This window comes from Sorex fumeus, unplaced genomic scaffold, assembly GCF_029834395.1.
Source record: "Sorex fumeus unplaced genomic scaffold, SorFum_2.1 ptg000021l, whole genome shotgun sequence".
NCBI lineage: Eukaryota > Metazoa > Chordata > Mammalia > Eulipotyphla > Soricidae > Sorex > Sorex fumeus.
This window is the reverse complement of record NW_026606078.1, coordinates 13,587,143-13,602,445: the sequence shown is the minus strand read 5'-3', so window position 1 is coordinate 13,602,445 and position 15,303 is coordinate 13,587,143.

Sequence of the window (15,303 nt, the reverse complement as noted above, 5' to 3'; positions counted from 1 at the left end):
AAGGAAAACTTTATTGAAACTCTGTGTCTTAAGTTGTTTATCTACAATGTAGTTACTAATAATTCTAAGAATAATAATGCATACATGAATATAATTTTTCTATTTCATGTGATTTACATAGGAGGAAGGGTAAAGAAAACATCATGAAAAATACGTATCGCAGAACTGAAAATGAAGTATATATATATTAATGAAATCTGGGCTCTGCAGCAAGCAGCATTGTACAGTAAGTTATGGAGAGCAGATACAAGAGTAGGCCTTGAATAACAGTGGATGTGGTCCCAAATAAAACCAAATAAAACAGTACATTAAGGTTATTAATAAATCGTTCCACATATGTAATATGAAGAGAGTATTCTATTTTAGAAAAAAACTGCTAGCCAAAAAATGGAATAGAAGGTGATTTTTGAGTGCACACTTTACCAGTCCATTAAAGAGAAAGGATTTATCAGTAATTACATAACAAAAAGAAAATAGGAATAAACGTGATTGTATTTCATAGACAAGAAATGTTTTAAATGAGGAAAATACAGAAAGAAACTTCGAAAGTACAAAAAAAATTATTCTCATGAGTACCTTTGAATATTAACCAGCAAACAACACGTGTTAAACATAGCAGAGGATTTCACTTGATCACACAAGAAACAGAAAAGACCATTTAAAAAGTGATCACAAAATCTTGCAAATTTACTTTCAACCCCTAGATTAGAATTAGCTTTATCAACCAGGAAAACGTTCTTCTCAATGTTTAATAAATGAGCACCAAAATCCAACAAAATATCTTCAATGTAGGAAAACTCATAATTCACAAATATGACAAAAACGTGTAATTAGACATGTGAGACTTGGTTTTTCTATTTCCTCTTAGGATCTAAAAACAGAAGTTGACTATTATCAAAATACTCTCATGTTAGGAAGAAAAAAATCACATGAAATAATATTTGTAAAGATGACAAGCAGCTTTAACCTGGAACCTACTTACCACACAAATGAATCAAATCTCCTGATTCAAGTTAGAATATACCATTTTTTTTATTTTAACAGGCAGCACGTACATGTACTTAAAAACCAGAACGTAATAAAAACATTGAAGATTCTGTGTCTTCCACCGCCCTAGATAAGCACTATTAGCTATTTATGGGAAGCATCATTTCTGAAGCGTGTATATACTCCAAACTGTTAAGAACCAAGTACCGTGTTCTAAGAGATAATCAGGAAAAAAGCCAGCAAGGATGGCTTTCTGATAAACTGCATTTCCTTCTGGAACCCTATTCAAGGCATAGTATACTTTCTAGTCCTGGCATTTATTGAAGTAAATTACTTTGACTTGCTCTCAGTGTATTTAGATGAGCATATTTAATATATATTCTTTCTTTTTTGATTTTAAACCTTTGGTTCTCTTCAACATTCTGTCCAAACGTTTTCCCCTTTCTTGATAATCGACATCCTCTTTCTTTCTTTCTTTCTTTCTTTCTTTCTTTCTTTCTTTCTTCTCTCTATCTTTCTATCTTTCGTTCTTTTGTTCGTTCTTTCTTTCCTATTTATTTCTCACTCATATCGTCTTGGTTTCAATTGGTCAATGTTTGATGAAAGTGATCCCAAAATTTCTTACCTTTGAGGGCTTGGTAAGCCCTCCCTACCGCTCAGCACTGCACACCTTCCTCATGCCCCATATTTTCTTATTATCTGGTTTAAATAGAAATCTCAAAGATCAATGATTATTATTTTGTAATATCACCATATTTAAAATACTGAAGTATACATACAAGTGGAGAGACCATTAGAGAGAACACACGCTAGAATATATTAACAGTTTTCCGCAGCATCTCTATTTTCTGTTTCTGTAAAAATACTGTCTCTGATTTACTTGTTTTCAATGAATATCATGTAAAATTCACTATTAAAAGGAAAAAGGAAACACAGAGAATCAACACTCATATATATTTATATGTGTGTGTGTGTATTTGAGCTCCTAAGTATGTCTAAAATATAATGTAATCAATGAGGAAAAACACTTTGTATGTGAGAGAAAGTAAGCCAATGTCTAAAATCACACAGCAAATGTCAAAGTCAAGCTAAAATGAGGCTTATAAAATTCTACTTGAATACTTTCTTTCATTACTACGTGCTGTTTTTCCTTGACTGCTAAGTTTAGGGATGATAAATCTAATGAAAAGCTTTGAAAAGTATTATTCCTTACCTGACATGGTCAGAGAAGAGGAAATACCGATGAAAGGTAGACGAGAAGAGGAGACGGTACGAGAGTACGTCTGAACACTGAAGCAGCTTAAGACCGCAAGTGTTCAGTAGAGACGACTGCTCACTGGTGATTGGTCATTGGTCACTCGTCACTTGCCATGATGATTCAAATTTGTTTACAAGCAACTACATGGGACCCCCAAGATTCTACCAGTTGGTGGTTGGTTTGGTGGGAGAATGATGTCATAAAGTAGGCAGTTGAAAGGTAGAGGCTAGCCAATCAGGAGGTCAGAATCCCAAGAAGAAGACCGGATTGGATAGAGAGCGCGGTAGAATGAAGCAGGCTAGGGAGATGGAATCCTACAAGACGGTTATAACAGTTTCACCTTCGTCAGACTCTTGTGTTAGAAAAATACTCCCATGATACTCAAGAGCTTAGCTATTTCATTAATACATCAAGAAAATTACGAAATAATCCTTTATATTGCACTGTTAAAGAAACAACATTTGGTATTACTAGTATATTTTAGATAACGTTTACAGCACAGCGGGTAGGGCATTTGCCTTTCAGGAGGCCAACCCTGATTCCGATTCCTCTGCCCGGCAAGCTACCCAGAGTACCTCGTCCACATAGCAAGAGCCTGGCAAGATACCCATGACGTATTCGATAGGCCAAAGCCAGTGACAACAAGTCTCACAATTTGTTGTAAGATGTTACTGGTTCCCGCTCGAGCAAATGGATGAACCGTGGGAGGACAGTGCTACAGTGCTATGATTGAAAAAATTGGTGGTTTCTTTCAATATGACAACACTTACTAGGATAAGTTGTAGATGAATCAGGATGTGTTAAAACGTAAATAAAATGAGAAGAAATAGTAAATGCACAGGTATCTTATTTGTACAAAACAAACAGTTGTTCTCAGTTTAAAACTGTAGAAGATAAAGAAAAACATATGCTCATTTGTGTTCAAAATTTTACAATCTGTAAGAAAAGGACAAAAACCAAATTAAGTCATCAAAAAACAAGCAAAACCAACAAATACTGGCAATTAATATGATAGGCCTAGGATGAATGGTTTTAAAAAAATTAGTGCTGTGAAATAAATCAGTATTGAGCTATTACACTTGAATAGAAAAAATAAGCATAAACCATGATCACATAATCTCTATTGAAAGAAGTGTAAATGACTAGTAAACACAAGAGCAATTTTTTTTTTAATTTTTGTTTTGTTCTGTTTTGTTTTAGTAGTGAAACACCATGAGGTACAGTTGTAGACTTACAGGTTGTTGCGCTTGGGTTTCAGTTATACAGTGATGGAGTGCCCATCCCACCACCAGCCCCATCCCCCATCCCACCCTGCCTCTTTGGTAGGGCACTCCCTTTTGTTCTATCTCTCCTTTTGGGTGCTGTGTTCTGCAGAAGAGACATTGGGTGGCAATCCTGTTCGGTCCATAGACTACTTTCAGCAGGCATCTCCCATCCTGGGTAGATCTTCCCAGCACCCTTTATTGGGTGCTCCCTTCTCTATCTGCGCTACCTTTACCCCTAGACAGTGCAGCTGGCCTCGAAGCCATGGAGTGAACAACCTGGTATTTAACACAGCTGTTCTTGGGTGTTAGTCTCTTGTTTTGTTACTTTATGTTACCCAGATGCATGTGGTCTTTCTATGTCTGTCCCTCTCTTTCTGACTCATTTCCCATAGCATAATATTTTCCATGTAGTACCATACAAGAGCAATTTTCAAGCTCACTAGTAGACAAAGAGCACAAATTAAAATGAGAAATTAAAATGTCCCCCCAAATTACAAATATTGAGAAATCAGGTGCTATCTTTCCCTAGCAGAGGTGCTAGAAAAAAGACCTTTCCAAGCTATTTTATTGAGAATTAAATCCTTTGAATAGTTAGGCAATATATAGCTTAAAGCAGTTTAATGTTCATTAAGTCAGTGTCACTGTCACTCTCCTCCCATTGTTCATCGATTTTCTTGAGCGGGCCCAGTTAGGTCTCCAGTGTGAGAATTTGTTGTAAGTTAGCTTTTGTGTGTGTAGATGGAAATGCAGGGATCAAACCCAGAACCTCAGAAATGTGAGGCAAATATTTGACCACCGAGGCCTATTTCCAACCACAGTTAATGGTTTTGCTTTTGTTTCTATAGTGCGAAGAACAGAAACCAAAATTTCATACACGCAGGCCAAGTTCTTTTGTCCTGAGCTACATATCCGGTCACAAGTAAGTTAGCTGTGAAGAATTGATCTTATGGAAACAATTAGAAAAGTAGACAAATAGATATAAATGTTCACATCAATGTCATCTTAGCAGTAAAACATTACAATTATAAAGTCTCAATAAACATTTTATAGTAATTGAAATTGATTATTTAAAAATCATACTTGTATAGAGACTAATATAAATGCATAATTGAAAGACTCCAAAGAAATGTACCTGCATTTTACTTGCATGTTTATTGTGGTTCTACTTTCTTCGTAATATAGTTATCCCATGAACAATACAAATTTGGACTTCTATATGATATTTTTCAATAATTGTATTTTGAAAATTTTTGGACATTGGTAGGGATGTGAAATAATTAAGATGATCAATATATCCTAGAAATATAAAAAAATCTAAGGAAAAGTATGCCATGCATGTATAAAGTATATGCAGATAATTGATTTGGTTGGACCCCAGACTTTGTATAGGGGTTCAAGCACTTACCATGCACACTGTCAACCCAAATTAATGGCTGGCACCACCAGGAATGACCCTTGAGCACAGAGTCTGATGTCCCAAGCAGCACATACTACGGCCCAAATACCCCACACAAATAGAAATATAAATTATCACTTACTACCTTAAAATACAAATGTATTATAAAGTCTATTATAAAATCCATAAAAGTTTTTAAATGTATCAAAATTTACAGATTGACAGGCCACACATAGTACTAATTGCAGACAATGGAATTAAATACTATTAGAAAACCAACTTCTTGGTCAAGAGCAGACTATCTATTAAATTTGGGGGTTTTCAAAAGTTATAGAGGAGTTAGCACCCTTAACGTCTATGTTACTCAAGAATCAGTTATATGTTTTTCTTTTCTTTTCTTCCTTGTATGTGTGGAGGGGAGTGCACCCAGATGTGCTCCAGGCTCACTTCAGACCCTGTATCCAGAGATCACCCCGAGCAAGCTCAGGGTTCTGGGAATTGAACTCAGGTTAGCTGCATACAAGGTAAACACCCTCTACATGCTGCACTAGCTCTTTGGCCTATATGTTTCTTTTAGAAAATGACATGTGAATAAAACATTCTTAATCATTAAAAATCATTTCTAATAAAACATTTACTTAAAAAGTTTGATGCAGGCAAATACTATTTTAATCCTAAAAGTAAATTTAAAAATCAGGACAATACTCGGTAAAGCATAGAAACATAGCAAAAAATAGATGGTATAGATCTTCTTTGCAAATTGGAAACTGTAACACATTGTCCTTTTCCATTTCAAGGATGAGATGAATCCATAGAGTAGATTTGTTCACGAACAATGCTATATTCTCTCCTGGATGCGTATTTAAAAATACTTGCCAATGTGCCTGTTTCTCAACGTTTTGAGTACTATAGCCCTCTTTGCTATTGTGAGATCATTCTCTTGTTGTATTTTTACTTTATGTTCCAGTTTTTTATTTTTAATTTTTAAATATTTATTAGTGAGACACCATGAGGTACGGTTGTAGACATATGAATTTTTGTGCGTGGGTTTCATTTATACAATGATCAAATACCCATCCCTCCACCAGTGCCCATTTCCCACCACCAGGGATCCTAGTATGCCTCCCACCCCCCATCCCCTCATCCCATGCTGACTCTGTGGGAGGGCATTCCCCTTTGTTCTCTCTCTCCTTTTTGGTGTTGTGGTTTGCAAAAGAGGCATTGAGTGACAATCATGCTTGGTCTCTAGTCTATGTTCAGCACTCTCTCCCATCCTGGGAGGATCCTCCCAACACCCTTTATTTGGTGCTCCATTCTCTATCTGAGCTGCCTTTTCTGCTAGCGTGTGTGGTTGGTCTCCAAGCTATGAAGAAAAGTTCCTGACACTAATCTCGGCCACTCTTGGGAGTTCGTCTCCTATTTTGTTATTTTATGTTCTCCGGGTGAATGCAATCTTGCTCTGTCTGTCCCTCTCTTTCTGACTCATTTCGCTTAACATGATACTGTCCATGCAGTACCACTTCTATGTAAATTTCATGCTCTTCCTGCCTGAAGATGTCTCTCTGGCTTCCTGAAAGAACAGGGAGGGGAGAGGCAAATTCCTGGTCCTAAGCAAACAGAGGAGGGGAAGAATTATCTAAAAAACATACCAAAAGAGGCATTGAGTGGCAATCATGTTCGGTCTAGAGTCTACTTTCAGCATGCATCTCCCATCCTGGGAGGATCCTCCCAACACCCTTTATTTGGTGCTCCATTCTCTATCTGAGCTGCCTTTTCTGCTAGCGTGTGTGGTTGGTCTCCAAGCTATGAAGAAAAATTCCTGACACTAATCTCGGCCACTCTTGGGAGTTCGTCTCCTATTTTGTTATTTTATGTTCTCCGGGTGAATGCAATCTTGCTCTGTCTGTCCCTCTCTTTCTGACTCATTCGCTTAACATGATACTGTCCATGCAGTACCACTTCTATGTAAATTTCATGCTCTTCCTGCCTGAAGATGTCTCTCTGGCTTCCTGAAAGAACAGGGAGGGGAGAGGCAAATTCCTGGTCCTAAGCAAACAGAGGAGGGGAAGAATTATCTAAAAAACATACCAAAAGAGTCATTGAGTGGCAATCATGTTCGGTCTAGAGTCTACTTTCAGCATGCATCTCCCATCCTGGGAGGATCCTCCCAACACCCATTATTTGGTGATCCCTTTTCTATCAATAAAAAATAATAAAAAATTAAAAAACACACAAAAACAATCAGTTTTGATTCACATGAAATATGGAAATTCTGAATTTCACGTGTAAGAGATTTTCCTTGGCTTCACTGAAAGGATTAAAAATTAAATTGCACAAAATAGCTTTGCAATGGCCCATCTCATGGTGATTCAATTAAAAAATAAATGAAGAAATTTTAAATCACTCATAAAGATTAAAACTGCCATAACAAATACATGCACCTTGATTTGAAACAGAAAACTCACATTTGAAAAGAGAGAGAGAGAGAAGGACTAAAACAAAGTGAACAAAGCAAATGACTCCTTAGGAGGTCATATATATAGTAATTAAGGTGGGAGGAGGTGGTGCTGGAGCACACGAAAAGGTATTTATGATTCAAGGATTCACACCCAGAGATCTTATTGCAAAATTACGAAAATATATAAAACTCTTTCACAATACCCACAACCATGTATGGTGAGACTCGTAATTTGATACCAATTATTTATTCACACAGATGTATTCATATGCCTATCATATGCACTAGGGAGATCAAGGGAAGTCATTCTTAGCACTGACATTCTTGGAAACTGAGTAGTAATCAGGTTTTTATGATTAAGTTTTTATGATTTCATAGGCAGTGTTTGTTTCCTGAACCAACCTTGAATGTCTTTAAAAGACCAAATACAGGAATATTAAATCATTTTTAATTTAATATATAATATGCTGAATTTACATGTTAAACAGAGATGGATGTCTTTTTCAATAGTCTATTAGGGACACTGTCCTTGACTTGTTTTATTAGGAACTGAATGTGGTACCCTATAATCTCTAATTCCATCCCTAGTCCTCGCTACTCTACTTCTACCAATCAAAGCAAACTTCACTTTAGACCTAGTTGTCAGTAATCTCAACTAAACATGATAGTACAAAATAAGTCTGATGAAATACTTGTGTTATCCAGCAGTTGTTAAAGATGCTTACACAAGTGAACAGAATATTGAGAAAGAAAGGAACACTCCAAATTGACGTTGAAGAAGGCAAAGAATACATGTTGTAAGTGACCATATAAAAGAAAGAAACTTAAAGTCAATTCCTTGGTAAGTTCTGGTAGTCTTGCAACCATGTTGCCCATGGGGTAATCAGCTAGCTAAGTCTTCCTTCACTTGGATGTTCCTGGTTCACATCCCTGATATCGCTCTTTTCCTCCTCAGAACCCATTCACAGTAAATCATGTGTTCACCAGATCTTGTTGTTTCAAGCTTTGTTTTTGCCAAATTTCAAGTCCTTCCTTTTGCACTTATTGTCTCTTCTCCCATCATTTCAGACTTTTATCGCAGCATTTTTTCCTCAGTGAATACAACTTTCCTTCAAGGGAGTTGAAACTTGTTAGTTTTGAGAGTTTACTGGGATCATTTTCCTCTAGCCATACATGAAAGGTAGCAAAACACTTTTCAAGTTGTTCTGTTCCCAGCCAGTCAACTACCCTTTCCTGGGAAAATTTGTTGGCAGTTTAGTCTCAGGTCTCTCAGAAACTGCATCCGTGTTCCTCCATTTCCACCAAAGTAGTTACTGGTACCAAGCAGACTTAGTGAAATATATGTTCCTGTTAACCCACTGGCACTTGGGATCCATGTGAACACTTTCCACCTGGCTTTTATGAACCGTGGTCATCCAGTTTGCTTTTCTGGTGGCATTCTGTTTCTCACTATTCCTCTCCGCAGCTAAGTGATGTGAAAATACCATCTTTAGTAAATTGTATGATTGAAAGCTCCAGAAGGAATGCCAGCCCTTTCAGCTCTCTCGGTCTTATATGTAACCTGTTCTTTGGAACCTATCTTATTTTCGTATTTTTGTTTTGTTTATCAATTACGAAAAACATGTTAACGTAATTAAAAAACATCCACCAACTCTCCTTTGATGATCACCAGCTGTCCAGTTCTCTCCCCTTCCCGGTTTCCCTGCCATCCATTCCTCACCCCATTAACTCTCCTAGGACCATCTCTTTCTGCCACCACCTTACAGTCTCAAGGTCAAGCGGTACCGAATGCTTTGGGAGTGGTGACCTAGTGCGCATGTCTTAGTCCGGTACATCCCGCAACGCAGCCCCAACGACACTGATAACGTTGGTTCTTGTGTGAGCTGCAGTTAACAGCGATGTTTATAGAAGGCTACAGGCACCCGGGACCATGGAAGACCACAGAGCAGCCCCTCAAGGTAATATAATTTGAGCTCCCCACTCTTCATGAGGCCCATGCAATTTCTCCTCTGATGGGCTTTAGAACCCTGGACCAAGTTTCTCTTTCTCAGAATCTTGTCTATTCCCCCTTTGTCCTCTCTATACCTTCCCATTCTTTCACATGCCATCCTTCAAACCCCAGCCCCTCCCAAAAACAACCACATTTGACAGCATCTCAAACTTCAGTAACTTTATTAGCAACCAATTAACTACGATGCATCTCTTCAATTGGTTAAAAAGGTATTAGAATTAATAAACTGTGTATGGCATTTCAGTGTTTGTCTAAGGCAACCATCTGGTACCTCAAGTGGAACCTACCATTCCAGCTACTCACATTACATAGCCATATTAGAGAGAGATGTCCATCTCTTTTTCACTCTCAATAAAGAACTGCACTTTCCCCAAAGAGGTGTGTTTGGCATCGTTCTCAAGCTCCTGCTGAGCCTTCATTTTCATAGCCTCACGCTTTGGTCTCTGCTCTTTGGTGATGGGCTTTGACATGACTGGCTCGGGAACATTGGGCTTTCTCCATGGAATCAGTTGTAAACGGAAGTCTTGGAGGAGAAACTGACTCTGATGTATGGGTGGCGAGAGCCGCTTCTTCACAGATACAGGAGAAGGCTCCAGATGTTGAGAAGTGCCAGCTGCTGTCTTGTAGGGAGCAGGTGTAGAAGCTTCAGGGCGAAGAATACACTGGCTACTAGGGTTCTGCAAACCTGGTTGAGATGGGTTGGTTGAAATGGACTGAGAACCAGACAAAAATGCAGTGGTTGACCGGGAAGAATTGGCAGCAGTTGCCTGAGCTGCATTGGTAGAGCCAGGCTTGGCAGGGTAAGCTGCAGCAGGACGATGTGAGGCCATAGATTGTCGTCTGGAGAAACAGGTCGAGCTTGCGGCCTCTCCATGGTAAGAAAAGTCAAAGGTACCAATTTGACCTTCCCAGGAGGTGGCAGCTCAGACTGGGATGGAGATGAGCGTTTTTCAGCACTGTTACTTGGTTTCTGTACTTTGTTTTGACCTGAGTTTTCTCAAGGACTTTTCCATCCCGTGTAGCACCTAGCCATGGCTTGACAGCTGAGGGTGGATTGACATCTTTAGGCCTCTTTGAGCTACCCAGGACCTGGAAGGAAGAGATTCCAGGTTTTGGATCACTCTTCTTCCCCAGAGCATGAAAAACGTTGACAGAATCCAGCATCTGTATGCCTAGGTAGTCGCGGGACTTTTTAACAGCCTCTTGGCAAAGCAGAGGTTGACATTTCTTGCGTGTCATCTTGCCAGTGGTGGGCTTTTCTTCTGCCTTGATCTTGTTCCCTGGCTGCTTACACAACTTAGCTTTCTTAGAGTTTTCTCTGGTGTTTTTTATCTTCTCCTGCCCATGCCTCTTTGTCTTGCTGATGCTGCTGGAGGCAGCTTTGTGAGGTTTGCTGTTAGTTTTGGCTGTGGTCACAGGACACCTATCACTGACTGCAGCATTATGAACAATCTCTGCTCCTCATAGCAAGCATTCTTGGACTTTTGGCTGGATTTTCGCCTTTGTTTCTCCCTAAAGAGTTTCAGAAGCCTCCTTTTTGTTGTTCTGTTTTGCATTGGAGGTCCCCTTAGTGCCACTTGAATTTTCTTGCACCTGCTTCCGAGTGATGGTCTCAGTGGTGTTCATTACCTGAAGATCTTTTCATTGATCTAGGTCTACTGGGATCTGGTAGGTCTCCAGAGCTTTTGAAAGCCCAGGTTTCATCTGATCAAAATTTATAACTTTTTGTTCCTGAGTTGGAGTTGGGTCAGCGACAGGTTACTTTGGGTTGGAGATATTATGGGAACTTTCCCAAGGTCAGGTGGTGGATTCCTCTCAAGTCTTTGAATCCTTCTACTGCAACATGTGGGCAATTCGGAAATTTTTGTCAGACCAAATGTCTGACCTGAAGTTCGATGCCAGGGAAGTCTCCATCTCCAGGAAATTCATCACTTAAAAGGAACCGAGGAAGAAATCAGTCCCTGCAAAATGAGATATTCCCTGCACCAAACTACTGCTGCAACAACTGTGCACCTACCATCAATAGACAAGGAATTGTTACTGGCTCTTCTACGGATCATGGCAAGGCCCTGTGCTTGAAGATTTTAGGTAACTGTTGTAGTTCTTACTGTTTGTCATGTGGTGCTGTTGTTTTTTGGTTTTCTTTGTATTTGAATGAGTTTCTGTGTAAACTAACTTAAAAAATAAGGGACTTGGACAGAGGGATAGTCCATTTGGTAAGGCACTGGCCCTGCGAAGAGCTGACCTCCATTTGATCTTTCATATCACGTATGATCTGCTAAGCACATTCAGCAGTGATCCCTAGCACAGACCCAGGAGTAATTCCTGAGCACTTCGTGCTATGACGCAGATTCAATGTCCTCCAAACAAAAGATTTTTTTTAAAAAAAATAAAGATTTTTAAACTAATAAGTTCCATACAGAGATTAGGATTGCAATGTGTTTTACTCTCAATTTAGTCACTTTCATAGAAAAATAAAAGGACGTTAATATCATAGAATAAGAGTATGAATGAAGCACTCTTTCAGCATGATATTTGTGCTGAAGTGCAGATTCTAGATTTGATGATTTGAGATAGAATCTCTGAAACACAAGTATATTCAGAACCTTGCTGTTCATTAATGGAAGGGAAAGTTAAAGTGGTACCATTACAATAGGAGTTCTGAAACTTCTTAAGAAAATAACAAAATACTAGTTTAAAACATGTATTTTGCTTTTAGTGTCGTAATTCTGGAGGACTTCTGACATAGAACAGTGAAAATTGTGGCATTCCCTGCCACAGAGGCTGGGTGGGATGGGGGTATGGGTGGTCGGCGGAATACTGGGATCCGTGGTGGTGGAGAATGGGCACTGGTGGAGGGATAGGTACTCCATCATTGTATAAATGAAATCCAAGCACAATAATTTGTAAGTCTACAACTGTGCCTCATGATGTTTAACTAATAAAAATTAAAAAATAATTGAAATAACTAGGGAAAAAATGTGGCATTCTTTTGTGTGCTCCTGAATTTCATAATATGAAACCTAGTTGTCCATTATACTATCACATGTTCCAATGTCCATTAGGAGCTCTTATGTTGAGTGCGAAAATAACATGCTGTAAAATGAGTGAGGGGTGTAAACATGAACTTAGTTAAATTCATTTCATAAACTTAAAAATCTCAATGTATTTAAATACCACCTGTCTATGGACAGTTTTCCTCTTTTTGACCCCAATTTTTGAGTTTCCTTTCCCTTCTCTCAGTTTAACTCACCTTGATATCTCGATTCTGTGAGGGGTTGAGAAGACACAGAGAAGTGGATTCCAGAGAAGGAAGTTGGTGGTTGGTTATTTGGGGGCTGGACCTCCTTCAGAACAATAACCATTTCTCTAGATGAGTTGCTGTAAGCTTTGGGGGGGGCAGAGCCATTTTGCTCTATGTATGACATGGAGTCATAGGACTGCAGGCCAGAAATCAGAGTTCCCAGAGTGCCTTGATGATTGTAATACACCTGGGTTCGTTCCTGTTAGGGAAGTGACAGGCTTTGACTCTGATGTGGAACCTGAGATGGTGTTCTCTCAACAAGACTGGCAGAAAGTGATGGGTACACAGACACCGTGTTGTACGTGTCCAGTGTACTCTCACAGTGAGCTGCCTTAGACATGGAAGAGTCAGCGGTGTCTTGGTCTAGGAAAGATACAGAAAAAGTATCCCATAGAAGACTTCTCTTCAGCCCTTCCTGCAATATCCCATTCCAAAACACTCATGTAGGAAGCAGCTGAGGTGGATATAAGGGACTGGTGAAACACTCCAGATAGCATTGTTGTGCTGAAATGTTGGTAAACATAGGCACTAACCATCAGTGGTTGGAAAGAGGTGCCAGAGGCTGAGGGCAGGAGCCAAGCAGAATTACCAGCAGGAGCAGATATTCTGGAGAATTTGCAGATACTTCCTGTTAGGGAAGCTGCATCGTTCACCACGGGAAGGGAAAGCTGCAGAGTATGGGCAGTTCCCAATACAGATGGATTTTGAAATTTTACTGTAAGGAACAAGGTAAAGGTAAAGGTAAAGGCAGTCCCGTTGATCGTCGATTTGCTCGAGCGGGCCCAGTAACGTCTCCATTGGAGACTTTGTTGTTACTGTTTCTGGCATATCGAATACTCTCGGTAGCTTGCCGGGCTCTCCGAGAGGGGCGGAGGAATCGAACTCGGGTCGGCCATGTTGGCCGCTTGTAAGGCGAACGCCCTACCCCCTGTGCTATCGTTCCAGCCCAAGGAACAAGAGGGTGATGAATAAAATCTGTGAGACTTATAATCTCCTTCAACGCTGAGAGGAACAATATGAACTTAAAATTTAAGCCATCGAGATGCTTCTAGTACCAACAGTCAACTGAGTTTCCAAAGTTCCAACAATTTAGGGTGATTCAAAGCTTGCAACATTTTGGCAATTTGTGTATTTGGTATCGTGCTCCCAAAGTGAACACAGAACTGTAGAAGAACCAGGTGATCGTGTCTGTTCTTGGATTTCTTGCTTACAGATAGTTTCTCCTTACCCTAGCAATGCCTGAAGCTTGCTCTCCTATGGACTTATTTCCTATAAGGCAATCTTTTCCAAACTAGGAAGTCTAAGAGTGGGTAACATTCTCTGGACAAGAAGAAACCTGAGGGCCAGAAATGACAAAGAGACTTCATGTTTTCCAATAATTTTTATTGGGCATTTTAAGGAGTATAGTTTCGACCAATAACTGACAGTGATCTTGGGTTCTTTCTGGCTCTGCACTCTGGAGTGACCCCTTGTAACATTCAGAAGAGTGTATGCAGTAACAGAGATCCAAGCAAATTGGCTGTGTACAAGCCAAGTGCCTTATCCCCTCCAGTACTATCTCTCTTCCCCTTATGAATTTCCAAGTTAGGCAACCTAAGCATGTGGACTTTTTTCCAGGACTCTGCATTGTTGCATTGCACTACAATGCAGAAATGGTTAGAAAGATACCTTACATTAATATAGGCATTTGGAGTCTTTACAACTCTTACCATTGTAATCAACAGGTTTCCCTTTGACTTGTGCAATGAATATCTGTTAGTTACAGTTCACTTATGACTTAATCTTGTTGATGCATAGAAGGTTACCCTGATTTTTGATCCACTTCAAAAATGACTACTTGAGTTTTTCCCAAGAAATGTTTTTGGAAGGAAAACTTTATTTAAATTCTGTGTCTTAAATTTTTTATCTACAATGTAGTTACTAATAACTCTAAGAATAATTATGCATACATAAATATAATTTTTCCAAGTCATGTGGTTTACATAGGAGGAAGTATAAAAAAACATCGTGAAAAATATGTATCACAGAGCTGAAAAAGATGTATATAGATATCAATGAAATCTGGACTCTGTAGCAAGCAGCATAGTACAGTAAGTTATGGAGAGCAGACCCAAGAGTAAACCCTTAATAACTGTGGATGTGGTCTCAAACAAAACCAAATAAAACAGTCCAATAAGGTAATTAATAAATTGTTCCACATATACAATATGAAGAGTGTATTCTATTTTAGAAAAAACTGCTAGCCAAAAAACGGAATAGAAGGTGATTTTTGAGTGTACAATTTACCAGTCCATTAAAGAGAAAGGATTTAGCAGTAACTACATAATGAAAAGAAAATAGGAATAAACGTGATTGTATTTATAGGTAAGAAATGTTTTAAATGAGTAAAATAGAGAAACTTTGTAATTACAAAAATTATTCTCATCAATACCTCTGAATATTAAACACCAAACAACACGTTTTAAACATAGCATATGATTTCAGTTTATCACACAAACAACAGAAAAGACCATATAAAAATGATCAGAAAATATTGAAATTTACTTTCAAAACCTGGAGTAGAATTAACTGTATTAACCTGGAAAACGTTCTTCTCAATGTTTAATAAATGAGCACCAAAATCC